General features: G+C 39.5%; 20 non-coding genes across 20 annotated transcripts; all 20 read left to right on the top strand.

Annotated features, from left to right (window-relative positions):
- Window positions 1-469: 469 nt before the first annotated feature.
- On the top strand, window positions 470-542 carry TRNAK-CUU (transfer RNA lysine (anticodon CUU)). The gene has a single exon. It is a non-coding gene; the product is annotated as a tRNA-Lys (tRNA).
- Window positions 543-872: 330 nt separating this feature from the next.
- Window positions 873-945, top strand: TRNAA-AGC (transfer RNA alanine (anticodon AGC)). Its single transcript has one exon. It is a non-coding gene; the product is annotated as a tRNA-Ala (tRNA).
- A 352-nt stretch (window positions 946-1,297) lies between these two features.
- Window positions 1,298-1,370, top strand: TRNAK-CUU (transfer RNA lysine (anticodon CUU)). The gene has a single exon. It is a non-coding gene; the product is annotated as a tRNA-Lys (tRNA).
- Window positions 1,371-1,519: 149 nt separating this feature from the next.
- Window positions 1,520-1,592, top strand: TRNAK-CUU (transfer RNA lysine (anticodon CUU)). Its single transcript has one exon. It is a non-coding gene; the product is annotated as a tRNA-Lys (tRNA).
- Window positions 1,593-2,983: 1,391 nt separating this feature from the next.
- Window positions 2,984-3,056, top strand: TRNAA-AGC (transfer RNA alanine (anticodon AGC)). The gene has a single exon. It is a non-coding gene; the product is annotated as a tRNA-Ala (tRNA).
- Window positions 3,057-3,630: 574 nt separating this feature from the next.
- TRNAQ-CUG (transfer RNA glutamine (anticodon CUG)) lies at window positions 3,631-3,703 on the top strand. The gene has a single exon. It is a non-coding gene; the product is annotated as a tRNA-Gln (tRNA).
- A 330-nt stretch (window positions 3,704-4,033) lies between these two features.
- TRNAA-AGC (transfer RNA alanine (anticodon AGC)) lies at window positions 4,034-4,106 on the top strand. The gene has a single exon. It is a non-coding gene; the product is annotated as a tRNA-Ala (tRNA).
- Window positions 4,107-5,095: 989 nt separating this feature from the next.
- On the top strand, window positions 5,096-5,168 carry TRNAA-AGC (transfer RNA alanine (anticodon AGC)). Its single transcript has one exon. It is a non-coding gene; the product is annotated as a tRNA-Ala (tRNA).
- Window positions 5,169-5,741: 573 nt separating this feature from the next.
- Window positions 5,742-5,814, top strand: TRNAQ-CUG (transfer RNA glutamine (anticodon CUG)). The gene has a single exon. It is a non-coding gene; the product is annotated as a tRNA-Gln (tRNA).
- Window positions 5,815-6,144: 330 nt separating this feature from the next.
- Window positions 6,145-6,217, top strand: TRNAA-AGC (transfer RNA alanine (anticodon AGC)). Its single transcript has one exon. It is a non-coding gene; the product is annotated as a tRNA-Ala (tRNA).
- A 1,636-nt stretch (window positions 6,218-7,853) lies between these two features.
- On the top strand, window positions 7,854-7,926 carry TRNAK-CUU (transfer RNA lysine (anticodon CUU)). Its single transcript has one exon. It is a non-coding gene; the product is annotated as a tRNA-Lys (tRNA).
- A 342-nt stretch (window positions 7,927-8,268) lies between these two features.
- On the top strand, window positions 8,269-8,341 carry TRNAA-AGC (transfer RNA alanine (anticodon AGC)). The gene has a single exon. It is a non-coding gene; the product is annotated as a tRNA-Ala (tRNA).
- Window positions 8,342-8,915: 574 nt separating this feature from the next.
- TRNAK-CUU (transfer RNA lysine (anticodon CUU)) lies at window positions 8,916-8,988 on the top strand. Its single transcript has one exon. It is a non-coding gene; the product is annotated as a tRNA-Lys (tRNA).
- A 342-nt stretch (window positions 8,989-9,330) lies between these two features.
- On the top strand, window positions 9,331-9,403 carry TRNAA-AGC (transfer RNA alanine (anticodon AGC)). The gene has a single exon. It is a non-coding gene; the product is annotated as a tRNA-Ala (tRNA).
- A 574-nt stretch (window positions 9,404-9,977) lies between these two features.
- Window positions 9,978-10,050, top strand: TRNAK-CUU (transfer RNA lysine (anticodon CUU)). Its single transcript has one exon. It is a non-coding gene; the product is annotated as a tRNA-Lys (tRNA).
- Window positions 10,051-10,817: 767 nt separating this feature from the next.
- On the top strand, window positions 10,818-10,890 carry TRNAK-CUU (transfer RNA lysine (anticodon CUU)). Its single transcript has one exon. It is a non-coding gene; the product is annotated as a tRNA-Lys (tRNA).
- A 138-nt stretch (window positions 10,891-11,028) lies between these two features.
- On the top strand, window positions 11,029-11,101 carry TRNAK-CUU (transfer RNA lysine (anticodon CUU)). Its single transcript has one exon. It is a non-coding gene; the product is annotated as a tRNA-Lys (tRNA).
- Window positions 11,102-12,252: 1,151 nt separating this feature from the next.
- On the top strand, window positions 12,253-12,325 carry TRNAA-AGC (transfer RNA alanine (anticodon AGC)). The gene has a single exon. It is a non-coding gene; the product is annotated as a tRNA-Ala (tRNA).
- A 990-nt stretch (window positions 12,326-13,315) lies between these two features.
- TRNAA-AGC (transfer RNA alanine (anticodon AGC)) lies at window positions 13,316-13,388 on the top strand. Its single transcript has one exon. It is a non-coding gene; the product is annotated as a tRNA-Ala (tRNA).
- Window positions 13,389-13,962: 574 nt separating this feature from the next.
- On the top strand, window positions 13,963-14,035 carry TRNAK-CUU (transfer RNA lysine (anticodon CUU)). Its single transcript has one exon. It is a non-coding gene; the product is annotated as a tRNA-Lys (tRNA).
- Window positions 14,036-15,000: the final 965 nt, after the last annotated feature.

The raw sequence follows: 15,000 nt of genomic DNA, 5'->3' as shown, positions 1-15,000 counted from the left end.
CAACTAAAGTGGTTTAATCAAAAGGGTTCAGGTATTCTTTAGCATGTGAGAGGAATTTGAATTCTTATGCAATCTCAAAATGAAGTTCTCACAACTTCCATTTTCATTTTCTCTTATATTTTTTGACACTCAGTCCTCTGAAGGATGTATAAATCTGGCTTTCCTTGCAAAACAAGAGTAGAGGACTATCCAGGATTTGATTTTCTTCACAAAAAGGGATTGGTCTGCATACTGTCTTAAAAAGGGAACCCGGCTAGCTCAGTCGGTAGAGCATGAGACTCTTAATCTCAGGGTTGTGGGTTCGAGCCCCACGTTGGGCGAAAGTGAGTAACTTTTGCCTGAATATTGCATTGACTCTCATAATATGGAGATTAATCTTGCATTAGACATGCAATAACTCCCAAAAATTGTCCAGGAATGGATTTCCTTCATAAAAAATGATTAGTCTGCATACCATCTTGAAGTGGGAGCCCGGCTAGCTCAGTCGGTAGAGCATGAGACTCTTAATCTCAGGGTCGTGGGTTCGAGCCCCACGTTGGGCGAAAATGAGTAATTTTTGCTGGACTCTCATAATCTGGTGATTATTCTTGCATTAGACATGCAATAACTATCAAAAATGGTATCTCCCTTGGTTTCTCATTGGTGGGAAATTTAACTTCAAGATTAGGTAGGGTATGAGTCTAGATGAACACACCACAATATCACTCATATTCGAGCAGTAAACAGGCCAACCTGAACTGTAAAACATCCCATAAGTGGAGGTAAGGCATAAGTTAGGAGTGAACTGAACACTGTTATGGGCAATTGGACTTCAAATAAAGTGTGGAAGGCAGTAAGGTTACTTTTTTCATGTTATGCAGATTAAGCACACAGGGGAATTAGCTCAAATGGTAGAGCGCTCGCTTAGCATGCGAGAGGTAGCGGGATCGATGCCCGCATTCTCCATTATAAAATTTGCATACATTTTATTTTTAACTTGTCATTGCCAAGGTCATTGCAGAGTAAGAACAGAAAAATCACAGATGGCTTTCAAATATGGTCTCATTATAACAACTAAAGTGGTTTAATCAAAAGGGTTCAGGTATTCTTTAGCATGTGAGAAGAATTTGAATTCTTATGCAATCTCAAAATGAAGTTCTCACAACTTCCATTTTCATTTTCTCTTATTTTTTTTGACACTCTGTCCTCTGAAGGATGTATAAATCTGGCTTTCCTTGCAAAACAAGAGTAGAGGAATATCCAGGATTTGATTTTTTTCACAAAAAGGGATTGGTCTGCATACTGTCTTAAGGAGGGAGCCCGGCTAGCTCAGTCGGTAGAGCATGAGACTCTTAATCTCAGGGTCGTGGGTTCGAGCCCCACGTTGGGCGAAAACTAGTAATTTTTGCCTGAATATTGCATTGACTCTCATAATATGGAGATTAATCTTGCATTAGACCTGCAATAACTCCCAAATATTGTCCAGGAATGGATTTCCTTCATAAAAAATGATTAGTCTGCATACCATCTTGCAGTGGGAGCCCGGCTAGCTCAGTCGGTAGAGCATGAGACTCTTAATCTCAGGGTCGTGGGTTCGAGCCCCACGTTGGGCGAAAATGAGTAATTTTTGCTGGATTATTGCATTGACTCTCATAATCTGGTGATTATTCTTGCATTAGACATGCAATAACTATCAAAAATGGTATCTCCCTTGGTTTCTCATTGGTGGGAAATTTAACTTCAAGATTAGGTAGGGTATGAGTCTAGATGAACACACCACAATATCACTCATATTCGAGTAGTAAACAGGCCAATCTGAACTGTAAAACATCCCATAAGTGGAGGTAAGGCATAAGTTAGGAGTGAACTTAACACTGTTATGGGCAATTGGACTTCAAATAAAGTGTGGAAGGCAGTAAGGTTACTTTTTTCATGTTATGCAGATTAAACACACAGGGGAATTAGCTCAAATGGTAGAGCGCTTGCTTAGCATGCAAGAGGTAGCGGGATTGATGCCCGCATTCTCCATTATAAAATTTGCATATATTTTATTTTTAACTTCTCATTGCCAAGGTCATTGCAGAGTAAGAACAGAAAAATCACAGATGGCTTTCAAATATGGTCTCATTATAACAACTAAAGTGGTTTAATCAAAAGGGTTCAGGTATTCTTTAGCATGTGAGAGGAATTTGAATTTTTATGCAATCTCAAAATGAAGTTCTCACAACTTCCGTTTTCATTTTCTCTTATTTTTTTTGACACTCTGTCCTCTGAAAGATGTATAAATCTGGCTTTCCTTGCAAAACAAGAGTAGAGGAATATCCAGGATTTGATTTTCTTCACAAAAAGGGATTGGTCTGCATACTGTCTTAAGGAGGGAGCCCGGCTAGCTCAGTCAGTAGAGCATGAGACTCTTAAACTCAGGGTCGTGGGTTCGAGCCCCACGTTGGGCGAAAATGAGTAATTTTTGCCTGAATATTGCATTGACTCTCATAATATGGAGATTAATCTTGCATTAGACATGCAATAACTCCCAAAAATTGTCCAGGAATGGATTTCCTTCATAAAAAATGATTAGTCTGCATGCCATCTTGAAGTGGGAGCCCGGCTAGCTCAGTCGGTAGAGCATGAGACTCTTAATCTCAGGGTCGTGGGTTTGAGCCCCACGTTGGGCGAAAATGAGTAATTTTTGCTGGACTCTCATAATCTGGTGATTATTCTTGCATTAGACATGCAATAACTATCAAAAATGGTATCTCCCTTGGTTTCTCATTGGTGGGAAATTTAACTTCAAGATTAGGTAGGGTATGAGTCTAGATGAACACACCACAATATCACTCATATTCGAGTAGTAAACAGGCCAACCTGAACTGTAAAACATCCCATAAGTGGAGGTAAGGCATAAGTTAGGAGTGAACTGAACACTGTTATGGGCAATTGGACTTCAAATAAAGTGTGGAAGGCAGTAAGGTTACTTTTTTATGTTATGCAGATTAAACACACAGGGGAATTAGCTCAAATGGTAGAGCGCTCGCTTAGCATGCGAGAGGTAGCGGGATCGATGCCCGCATTCTCCATTATAAAATTTGCATACATTTCATTTTTAACTTATCATTGCCAAGGTCATTGCAGAGTAAGAACAGAAAAATCACAGATGGCTTTCAAATATGGTCTCATTATAACAACTAAAGTGGTTTAATCAAAAGGGTTCAGGTATTCTTTAGCATGTGAGAGGAATTTGAATTCTTATGCAATCTCAAAATGAAGTTCTCACAACTTCCATTTTCATTTTCTCTTATTTTTTTTGACACTCTGTCCTCTGAAGGATGTATAAATCTGGCTTTCCTTGCAAAACAAGAGTAGAGGAATATCCAGGATTTGATTTTCTTCACAAAAAGGGATTGGTCTGCATACTGTCTTAAAAAGGGAACCCGGCTAGCTCAGTCGGTAGAGCATGAGACTCTTAATCTCAGGGTCGTGGGTTCTCGCCCCACGTTGGGCGAAAATGAGTAATTTTTGCCTGAATATTGCATTGACTCTCATAATATGGAGATTAATCTTGCATTAGACATGCAATAACTCCCAAAAATTGTCCAGGAATGGATTTCCTTCATAAAAAATGATTAGTCTGCATACCATCTTGAAGTGGGAGCCCGGCTAGCTCAGTCGGTAGAGCATGAGACTCTGAATCTCAGGATCGTGGGTTCGAGCCCCACGTTGGGCAAAAATGAGTAATTTTTGCTGGACTCTCATAATCTGGTGATTATTCTTGCATTAGACATGCAATAACTATCAAAAATGGTATCTCCCTTGGTTTCTCATTGGTGGGAAATTTAACTTCAAGATTAGGTAGGGTATGAGTCTAGATGAACACACCACAATATCACTCATATTCGAGTAGTAAACAGGCCAACCTGAACTGTAAAACATCCCATAAGTGGAGGTAAGGCATAAGTTAGGAGTGAACTGAACACTGTTATGGGCAATTGGACTTCAAATAAAGTGTGGAAGGCAGTAAGGTTACTTTTTTCATGTTATGCAGATTAAGCACACAGGGGAATTAGCTCAAATGGTAGAGCGCTCGCTTAGCATGCGAGAGGTAGCGGGATCGATGCCCGCATTCTCCATTATAAAATTTGCATACATTTTATTTTTAACTTGTCATTGCCAAGGTCATTGCAGAGTAAGAACAGAAAAATCACAGATGGCTTTCAAATATGGTCTCATTATAACAACTAAAGTGGTTTAATCAAAAGGGTTCAGGTATTCTTTAGCATGTGAGAAGAATTTGAATTCTTATGCAATCTCAAAATGAAGTTCTCACAACTTCCATTTTCATTTTCTCTTATTTTTTTTGACACTTTGTACTCTAAAGGATGTATAAATCTGGCTTTCCTTGCAAAACAAGAGAAGAGGAATATCCAGGATTTGATTTTCTTCACAAAAAGGGATTGGTCTGCATACTGTCTTAAGGAGGGAGCCCGGCTAGCTCAGTCGGTAGAGCATGAGACTCTTAATCTCAGGGTCATGGGTTCGAGCCCCACGTTGGGCGAAAACGAGTAATTTTTGCCTGAATATTGCATTGACTCTCATAATATGGAGATTAATCTTGCATTAGACCTGCAATAACTCCCAAATATTGTCCAGGAATGGATTTCCTTCATAAAAAATGATTAGTCTGCATACCATCTTGCAGTGGGAGCCCAGCTAGCGCAGTCGGTAGAGCATGAGACTCTTAATCTCGGGGTTGTGGGTTCGAGCCCCACGTTGGGCGAAAATGAGTAATTTTTGCTGGATTATTGCATTGACTCTCATAATCTGGTGATTATTCTTGCATTAGACATGCAATAACTATCAAAAATGGTATCTCCCTTGGTTTCTCATTGGTGGGAAATTTAACTTCAAGATTAGGTAGGGTATGAGTCTAGATGAACACACCACAATATCACTCATATTCGAGTAGTAAACAGGCCAATCTGAACTGTAAAACATCCCATAAGTGGAGGTAAGGCATAAGTTAGGAGTGAACTTAACACTGTTATGGGCAATTGGACTTCAAATAAAGTGTGGAAGGCAGTAAGGTTACTTTTTTCATGTTATGCAGATTAAACACACAGGGGAATTAGCTCAAATGGTAGAGCGCTTGCTTAGCATGCAAGAGGTAGCGGGATCGATGCCCGCATTCTCCATTATAAAATTTGCATACATTTCATTTTTAACTTATCATTGCCAAGGTCATTGCAGAGTAAGGACAGAAAAATCACAGATGGCTTTCAAATATGGTCTCATTATAACAACTAAAGTGGTTTAATCAAAAGGGTTCAGGTATTCTTTAGCATGTGAGAGGAATTTGAATTCTTATGCAATCTCAAAATGAAGTTCTCACAACTTCCATTTTCATTTTCTCTTATTTTTTTGACACTCTGTCCTCTGAAGGATGTATAAATCTGGCTTTCCTTGCAAAACAAGAGTAGAGGAATATCCAGGATTTGATTTTCTTCACAAAAAGGGATTGGTCTGCATACTGTCTTAAAAAGGGAACCCGGCAGGCTCAGTCGGTAGAGCATGAGACTCTTAATCTCAGGGTCGTGGGTTCTCGCCCCACGTTGGGCGAAAATGAGTAATTTTTGCCTGAATATTGCATTGACTCTCATAATATGGAGATTAATCTTGCATTAGACATGCAATAACTCCCAAAAATTGTCCAGGAATGGATTTCCTTCATAAAAAATGATTAGTCTGCATACCATCTTGAAGTGGGAGCCCGGCTAGCTCAGTCGGTAGAGCATGAGACTCTGAATCTCAGGATCGTGGGTTCGAGCCCCACGTTGGGCAAAAATGAGTAATTTTTGCTGGACTCTCATAATCTGGTGATTATTCTTGCATTAGACATGCAATAACTATCAAAAATGGTATCTCCCTTGGTTTCTCATTGGTGGGAAATTTAACTTCAAGATTAGGTAGGGTATGAGTCTAGATGAACACACCACAATATCACTCATATTCGAGTAGTAAACAGGCCAACCTGAACTGTAAAACATCCCATAAGTGGAGGTAAGGCATAAGTTAGGAGTGAACTGAACACTGTTATGGGCAATTGGACTTCAAATAAAGTGTGGAAGGCAGTAAGGTTACTTTTTTCATGTTATGCAGATTAAGCACACAGGGGAATTAGCTCAAATGGTAGAGCGCTCGCTTAGCATGCGAGAGGTAGCGGGATCGATGCCCGCATTCTCCATTATAAAATTTGCATACATTTTATTTTTAACTTGTCATTGCCAAGGTCATTGCAGAGTAAGAACAGAAAAATCACAGATGGCTTTCAAATATGGTCTCATTATAACAACTAAAGTGGTTTAATCAAAAGGGTTCAGGTATTCTTTAGCATGTGAGAAGAATTTGAATTCTTATGCAATCTCAAAATGAAGTTCTCACAACTTCCATTTTCATTTTCTCTTATTTTTTTTGACACTTTGTACTCTAAAGGATGTATAAATCTGGCTTTCCTTGCAAAACAAGAGAAGAGGAATATCCAGGATTTGATTTTCTTCACAAAAAGGGATTGGTCTGCATACTGTCTTAAGGAGGGAGCCCGGCTAGCTCAGTCGGTAGAGCATGAGACTCTTAATCTCAGGGTCATGGGTTCGAGCCCCACGTTGGGCGGAAACGAGTAATTTTTGCCTGAATATTGCATTGACTCTCATAATATGGAGATTAATCTTGCATTAGACCTGCAATAACTCCCAAATATTGTCCAGGAATGGATTTCCTTCATAAAAAATGATTAGTCTGCATACCATCTTGCAGTGGGAGCCCAGCTAGCGCAGTCGGTAGAGCATGAGACTCTTAATCTCGGGGTTGTGGGTTCGAGCCCCACGTTGGGCGAAAATGAGTAATTTTTGCTGGATTATTGCATTGACTCTCATAATCTGGTGATTATTCTTGCATTAGACATGCAATAACTATCAAAAATGGTATCTCCCTTGGTTTCTCATTGGTGGGAAATTTAACTTCAAGATTAGGTAGGGTATGAGTCTAGATGAACACACCACAATATCACTCATATTCGAGTAGTAAACAGGCCAATCTGAACTGTAAAACATCCCATAAGTGGAGGTAAGGCATAAGTTAGGAGTGAACTTAACACTGTTATGGGCAATTGGACTTCAAATAAAGTGTGGAAGGCAGTAAGGTTACTTTTTTCATGTTATGCAGATTAACCACACAGGGGAATTAGCTCAAATGGTAGAGCGCTTGCTTAGCATGCAAGAGGTAGCGGGATTGATGCCCGCATTCTCCATTATAAAATTTGCATACATTTTATTTTTAACTTGTCATTGCCAAGGTCATTGCAGAGTAAGAACAGAAAAATCACAGATGGCTTTCAAATATGGTCTCATTATAACAACTAAAGTGGTTTAATCAAAAGGGTTCAGGTATTCTTTAGCATGTGAGAGGAATTTGAATTCTTATGCAATCTCAAAATGAAGTTCTCACAACTTCCGTTTTCATTTTCTCTTATTTTTTTTGACACTTTGTCCTCTGAAAGATGTATAAATCTGGCTTTCCTTGCAAAACAAGAGTAGAGGAATATCCAGGATTTGATTTTCTTCACAAAAAGGGATTGGTCTGCATACTGTCTTAAGGAGGGAGCCCGGCTAGCTCAGTCAGTAGAGCATGAGACTCTTAATCTCAGGGTCGTGGGTACGAGCCCCACGTTGGACGAAAACGAGTAATTTTTGCCTGAATATTGCATTGACTCTCATAATTGGGAGATTAATCTTGCATTAGACCTGCAATAACTCCCAAAATTTGTCCAGGAATGGATTTCCTTCATAAAAAATGATAAGTCTGCATACCATCTTGAAGTGGGAGCCCGGCTAGCTCAGTCGGTAGAGCATGAGACTCTTAATCTCAGGGTCGTGGGTTCGAGCCCCACGTTGGGCGAAAATGAGTAATTTTTGCTGGATTATTGCATTGACTCTCATAATCTGGTGATTATTCTTGCATTAGACATGCAATAACTATCAAAAATGGTATCTCCCTTGGTTTCTCATTGGTGGGAAATTTAACTTCAAGATTAGGTAGGGTATGAGTCTAGATGAACACACCACAATATCACTCACATTCGAGTAGTAAACAGGCCAACCTGAACTGTAAAACATCCCATAAGTGGAGGTAAGGCATAAGTTAGGAGTGAACTGAACACTGTTATGGGCAATTGGACTTCAAATAAAGTGTGGAAGGCAGTAAGGTTACTTTTTTCATGTTATGCAGATTAAACACACAGGGGAATTAGCTCAAATGGTAGAGCGCTCGCTTAGCATGCGAGAGGTAGCGGGATCGATGCCCGCATTCTCCATTATAAAATGTGCATAGATTTTATTTTTAACTTGTCATTGCCAAGGTCATTGCAGAGTAAGAACAGAAAAATCACAGATGGCTTTCAAATATGGTCTCATTATAACAACTAAAGTGGTTTAATCAAAAGGGTTCAGGTATTCTTTAGCATGTGAGAGGAATTTGAATTCTTATGCAATCTCAAAATGAAGTTCTCACAACTTCCGTTTTCATTTTCTCTTATTTTTTTTGACACTCTGTCCTCTGAAGGATGTATAAATCTGGCTTTCCTTGCAAAACAAGAGTAGAGGAATATCCAGGATTTGATTTTCTTCACAAAAAGGGATTGGTCTGCATACTGTCTTAAGGAGGGAGCCCGGCTAGCTCAGTCGGTAGAGCAAGAGACTCTTATTCTCAGGGTCGTTGGTTCGAGCCCCACGTTGGGCGAAAACGAGTAATTTTTGCCTGAATATTGCATTGACTCTCATAATATGGAGATTAATCGTGCATTAGACCTGCAATAACTCCCAAAAATTGTCCAGGAATGTATTTCCTTCATAAAAAATTATTAGTCTGCATACCATCTTGCAGTGGGAGCCCGGCTAGCTCAGTCGGTAGAGCATGAGACTCTTAATCTCAGGGTCGTGGGTTCGAGCCCCACGTTGGGCAAAAATGAGTCATTTTTGCTGGATTATTGCATTGACTCTCATAATCTGGTGAATATTCTTGCATTAGACATGCAATAACTATCAGAAATGGTATCTCCCTTGGTTTCTCATTGGTGGGAAATTTAACTTCAATATTAGCTAGGGTATGAGTCTAGATGAACACACCGCAATATCACTCATATTTGAGTAGTAAACAGGCCAACCTGAACTGTAAAACATCCCATAAGTGGAGGTAAGGCATAAGTTAGGAGTGAACTTAACACTGTTATGGGCAATTGGACTTCAAATAAAGTGTGGAAGGCAGTAAGGTTACTTTTTTCATGTTATGCAGATTAAACACACAGGGGAATTAGCTCAAATGGTAGAGCGCTTGCTTAGCATGCAAGAGGTAGCGGGATCGATGCCCGCATTCTCCATTATAAAATTTGCATACATTTTATTTTTAACTTGTCATTGCCAAGGTCATTGCAGAGTAAGAACAGAAAAATCACAGATGGCTTTCAAATATGGTCTCATTATAACAACTAAAGTGGTTTAATCAAAAGGGATCAGGTATTATTTAGCATGTGAGAGGAATTTGAATTCTTATGCAATCTCAAAATGAAGTTCTCACAACTTCCGTTTTCATTTTCTCTTATTTTTTTTGACACTCTGTCCTCTGAAGGATGTATAAATCTGGCTTTCCTTGCAAAACAAGAGTAGAGGAATATCCAGGATTTGATTTTCTTCACAAAAAGGGATTGGTCTGCATACTGTCTTAAGGAGGGAGCCCGGCTAGCTCAGTCGGTAGACCATGAGACTCTTAATCTCAGGGTCGTGGGTTCGAGCCCCACTTTGAGCGAACACGAGTAATTTTTGCCTGAATATTGCATTGACTCTCATAATATGGAGATTAATCTTGCATTAGACCTGCAATAACTCCCAAAAATTGTCCAGGAATGGATTTCCTTCATAAAAAATGATTAGTCTGCATACCATCTTGAAGTGGGAGCCCGGCTAGCTCAGTCGGTAGAGCATGAGACTCTTAATCTCAGGGTCGTGGGTTCGAGCCCCACGTTGGGCGAAAATGAGTAATTTTTGCTGGATTATTGCATTGACTCTCATAATCTGGTGATTATTCTTGCATTAGACATGCAATAACGATCAAAAATGGTATCTCCCTTGGTTTCTCATTGGTGGGAAATTTAACTTCAAGATTAGGTAGGGTATGAGTCTAGATGAACACACCACAATATCACTCATATTCGAGTAGTAAACAGGCCAACCTGAACTGTAAAACATCCCATAAGTGGAGGTAAGGCATAAGTTAGGAGTGAACTGAACACTGTTATGGGCAATTGGACTTCAAATAAAGTGTGGAAGGCAGTAAGGTTACTTTCTTCATGTTATGCAGATTAAACACACAGGGGAATTAGCTCTAATGGTAGAGCGCTCGCTTAACATGCGAGAGGTAGCGGGATCGATGCCCGCATTCTCCATTATAAAATTTGCATACATTTTATTTTTAACTTGTCATTGCCAAGGTCATTGCAGAGTAAGAACAGAAAAATCACAGATGGCTTTCAAATATGGTCTCATTATAACAACTAAAGTGGTTTAATCAAAAGGGTTCAGGTATTCTTTAGCATGTGAGAAGAATTTGAATTCTTATGCAATCTCAAAATGAAGTTCTCACAACTTCCATTTTCATTTTCTCTTATTTTTTTTGACACTCTGTCCTCTGAAGGATGTATAAATCTGGCTTTCCTTGCAAAACAAGAGTAGAGGAAAATCCAGGATTTGATTTTCTTCACAAAAAGGGATTGGTCTGCATACTGTCTTAAGTAGGGAGCCCGGCTAGCTCAGTCGGTAGAGCATGAGACTCTTAATCTCAGGGTCGTGGGTTCGAGCCCCACGTTGGGCGAAAACGAGTAATATTTGCCTGAATATTGCATTGACTCTCATAATATGGAGATTAGACTTGCAATACCTCCCAAATATTGTCCAGGAATGGATTTCCTTCATAAAAAATGATTAGTCTGCATACCATCTTGCAGTGGGAGCCCGGCTAGCTCAGTCGGTAGAGCATGAGACTCTTAATCTCAGGGTCGTGGGTTCAAGCCCCACGTTGGGCAAAAATGAGTAATTTTTGCTGGACTCTCATAATCTGGTGATTATTGCAATAACTATCAAAAATGGTATCTCCCTTGGTTTATCATTGGTGGGAAATTTAACTTCAAGATTAGGTAGGGTATGAGTCTAGATGAACACACCACAATATCACTCATATTCGAGTAGTAAACAGGCCAACCTGAACTGTAAAACATCCCATAAGTGGAGGTAAGGCATAAGTTAGGAGTGAACTGAACACTGTTATGGGCAATTGGACTTCAAATAAAGTGTGGAAGGCAGTAAGGTTGCTTTCTTCATGTTATGCAGATTAAACACACAGTAGGAAACAAATGGTAGAGCGCTCGCTTAGCATGCGAGAGGTAGCGCGATCGATGCCCGCATTCTCCATTATAAAATTTGCATACATTTTATTTTTAACTTGTCATTGCCAAGGTCATTGCAGAGTAAGAACAGAAAAATCACAGATGGCTTTCAAATATGGTCTCATTATAACAACTAAAGTGGTTTAATCAAAAGGGTTCAGGTATTCTTTAGCATGTGAGAGGAATTTGAATTCTTATGCAATCTCAAAATGAAGTTCTCACAACTTCCGTTTTCATTTTCTCTTATTTTTTTGACACTCTGTCCTCTGAAGGATGTATAAATCTGGCTTTCCTTGCAAAACAAGAGTAGAGGAATATCCAGGATTTGATTTTCTTCACAAAAAGGGATTGGTCTGCATACTGTCTTAAGGTGGGAGCCCAGCTAGCTCAAACGGTAGAGCATGAGACTCTTAATCTCAGGGTCGTGGGTTCGAGCCCCACATTGGGCGAAAATGAGTAATTTTTGCTGGATTATTGCATTGACTCTCATAATCTGGTGAATATTCTTGCATTAGACATGCAATAACTATCAAAAATGGTATCTCCCTTGGTTTCTCATTGGTGGGAAATTTAACTTCAAGATTAGCTAGGGTATGAGTCTAGATGAACACACCGCAATATCACTCATATTCGAGTAGTAAACAGGCCAACCTGAACTGTAAAACATCCCATAAGTGGAGGTAAGGCATAAGTTAGGAGTGAACTTAACACTGTTATGGGCAATTGGACTTCAAATAAAGTGTGGAAGGCAGTAAGGTTACTTTTTTCATGTTATGCAGATTAAACACACAGGGGAATTAGCTCAAATGGTAGAGCGCTCGCTTAGCATGCGAGAGGTAGCGGGATCGATGCCCGCATTCTCCATTATAAAATTTGCATACATTTTATTTTAAACTTGTCATTGCCAAGGTCATTGCAGAGTAAGAACAGAAAAATCACAGATGGCTTTCAAATATGGTCTCATTATAACAACTAAAGTGGTTTAATCAAAAGGGTTCAGGTATTCTTTAGCATGTGAGAGGAATTTGAATTCTTATGCAATCTCAAAATGAAGTTCTCACAACTTCCGTTTTCATTTTCTCTTATTTTTTTTGACACTCTGTCCTCTGAAGGATGTATAAATCTGGTTTTCCTTGCAAAACAAGAGTAGAGGAATATCCAGGATTTGATTTTCTTCACAAAAAGGGATTGGTCTGCATACTGTCTTAAGGAGGGACCCCGGCTAGCTCAGTCGGTAGAGCATGAGACTCTTAATCTCAGGGTCGTGGGTTCGAGCCCCACGTTGGGTGAAAACGAGTAATTTTTGCCTGAATATTGCATTGACTCTCATAAAATGGAGATTAATCTTGCATTAGACCTGCAATAACTCCCAGAAATTGTCCAGGAATGGATTTCCTTCATAAAAAAATGATTAGTCTGCATACCATCTTGAAGTGGGAGCCCGGCTAGCTCAGTCGGTAGAGCATGAGACTCTTAATCTCAGGGTCGTGGGTTTGAGCCCCACGTTGGGCGAAAATGAGTAATTTTTGCTGGATTATTGCATTGACTCTCATAATCTGGTGATTATTCTTGCATTAGACATGCAATAACTATCAAACATGGTATCTCCCTTGGTTTCCCATTGGTGGGAAATTTAACTTCAAGATTAGCTAGGGTATGAGTCTAGATGAACACACCGCAATATCACTCATATTCGAGTAGTAAACAGGCCAACCTGAACTGTAAAACATCCCATAAGTGGAGGTAAGGCATAAGTTAGGAGTGAACTTAACACTGTTATGGGCAATTGGACTTCAAATAAAGTGTGGAAGGCAGTAAGGTTACTTTTTTCATGTTATGAAGATTAAACACATAGGGGAATTAGCTCAAATGGTAGAGCGCTCGCTTAGCATGCGAGAGGTAGCGGGATCGATGCCCGCATTCTCCATTATAAAATTTGCATACATTTTATTTTTAACTTGTCATTGCTAAAGTCATTGCAGAGTAAGAACAGAAAAATCACAGATGGCTTTCAAATATGGTCTCATTATAACAACTAAAGTGGTTTAATCAAAAGGGTTCAGGTATTCTTTAGCATGTGAGAGGAATTTGAATTCTTATGCAATCTCAAAATGAAGTTCTCACAACTTCCGTTTTCATTTTCTCTTATTTTTTTTGACACTCTGTCCTCTGAAGGATGTATAAATCTGGCTTTCCTTGCAAAACAAGAGTAGAGGAATATCCAGGATTTGATTTTCTTCACAAAAAGGGATTGGTCTCCATACTGTCTTAAAAAGGGAACCTGGCTAGCTCAGTCGGTAGAGCATGAGACTCTTAATCTCAGGGTCGTGGGTTCGAGCCCCACGTTGGGCGAAAATGAGTAATTTTTGCCTGAATATTGCCTTGACTCTCATAATATGGAAATTAATCTTGCATTAGACATGCAATAACTCCCAAAAATTGTCCAGGAATGGATTTCCTTCATAAAAAATGATTAGTCTGCATACCATCTTGAAGTGGGAGCCCGGCTAGCTCAGTCGGTAGAGCATGAGACTCTTAATCTCAGGGTCGTGGGTTCGAGCCCCACGTTGGGCAAAAATGAGTAATTTTTGCTGGACTCTCATAATCTGGTGATTATTCTTGCATTAGACATGCAATAACTATCAAAAATGGTATCTCCCTTGGTTTCTCATTGGTGGGAAATTTAACTTCAAGATTAGGTAGGGTATGAGTCTAGATGAACACACCACAATATCACTCATATTCGAGTAGTAAACAGGCCAACCTGAACTGTAAAACATCCCATAAGTGGAGGTAAGGCATAAGTTAGGAGTGAACTGAACACTGTTATGGGCAATTGGACTTCAAATAAAGTGTGGAAGGCAGTAAGGTTACTTTTTTCATGTTATGCAGATTAAACACACAGGGGAATTAGCTCTAATGGTAGAGCGCTCGCTTAGCATGCGAGAGGTAGCGGGATCGATGCCCGCATTCTCCATTATAAAATTTGCATACATTTTATTTTTAACTTGTCATTGCCAAGGTCATTGCAGAGTAAGAACAGAAAAATCACAGATGGCTTTCAAATATGGTCTCATTATAACAACTAAAGTGGTTTAATCAAAAGGGTTCAGGTATTCTTTAGCATGTGAGAGGAATTTGAATTCTTATGCAATCTCAAAATGAAGTTCTCACAACTTCCGTTTTCATTTTCTCTTATTTTTTTGACACTCTGTCCTCTGAAGGATGTATAAATCTGGCTTTCCTTGCAAAACAAGAGTAGAGGAATATCCAGGATTTGATTTTCTTCACAAAAAGGGATTGATCTGCATACTGTCTTAAGGAGGGAGCCCGGCTAGCTCAGTCGGTAGGGCATGAGACTCTTAATCTCAGGGTCGTGGGTTCAAGCCCCACGTTGGGCGAAAATGAGTAATTTTTGCTGGATTATTGCATTGACTCTCATAATCTGGTGATTATTCTTGCATTAGACATGCAATAACTATCAAAAATGGTATCTCCCTTGGTTTCTCATTGGTGGGAAATTTAACTTCAAGATTAGG

The sequence above is a fragment of the Lissotriton vulgaris genome, chromosome 1_1, assembly GCF_964263255.1.
Source record: "Lissotriton vulgaris chromosome 1_1, aLisVul1.2, whole genome shotgun sequence".
Classification (NCBI taxonomy): Eukaryota; Metazoa; Chordata; class Amphibia; order Caudata; family Salamandridae; genus Lissotriton; species Lissotriton vulgaris.
Note: the sequence above shows the minus strand (reverse complement) of the source record. Positions and strands in the feature narration are given on the sequence as shown.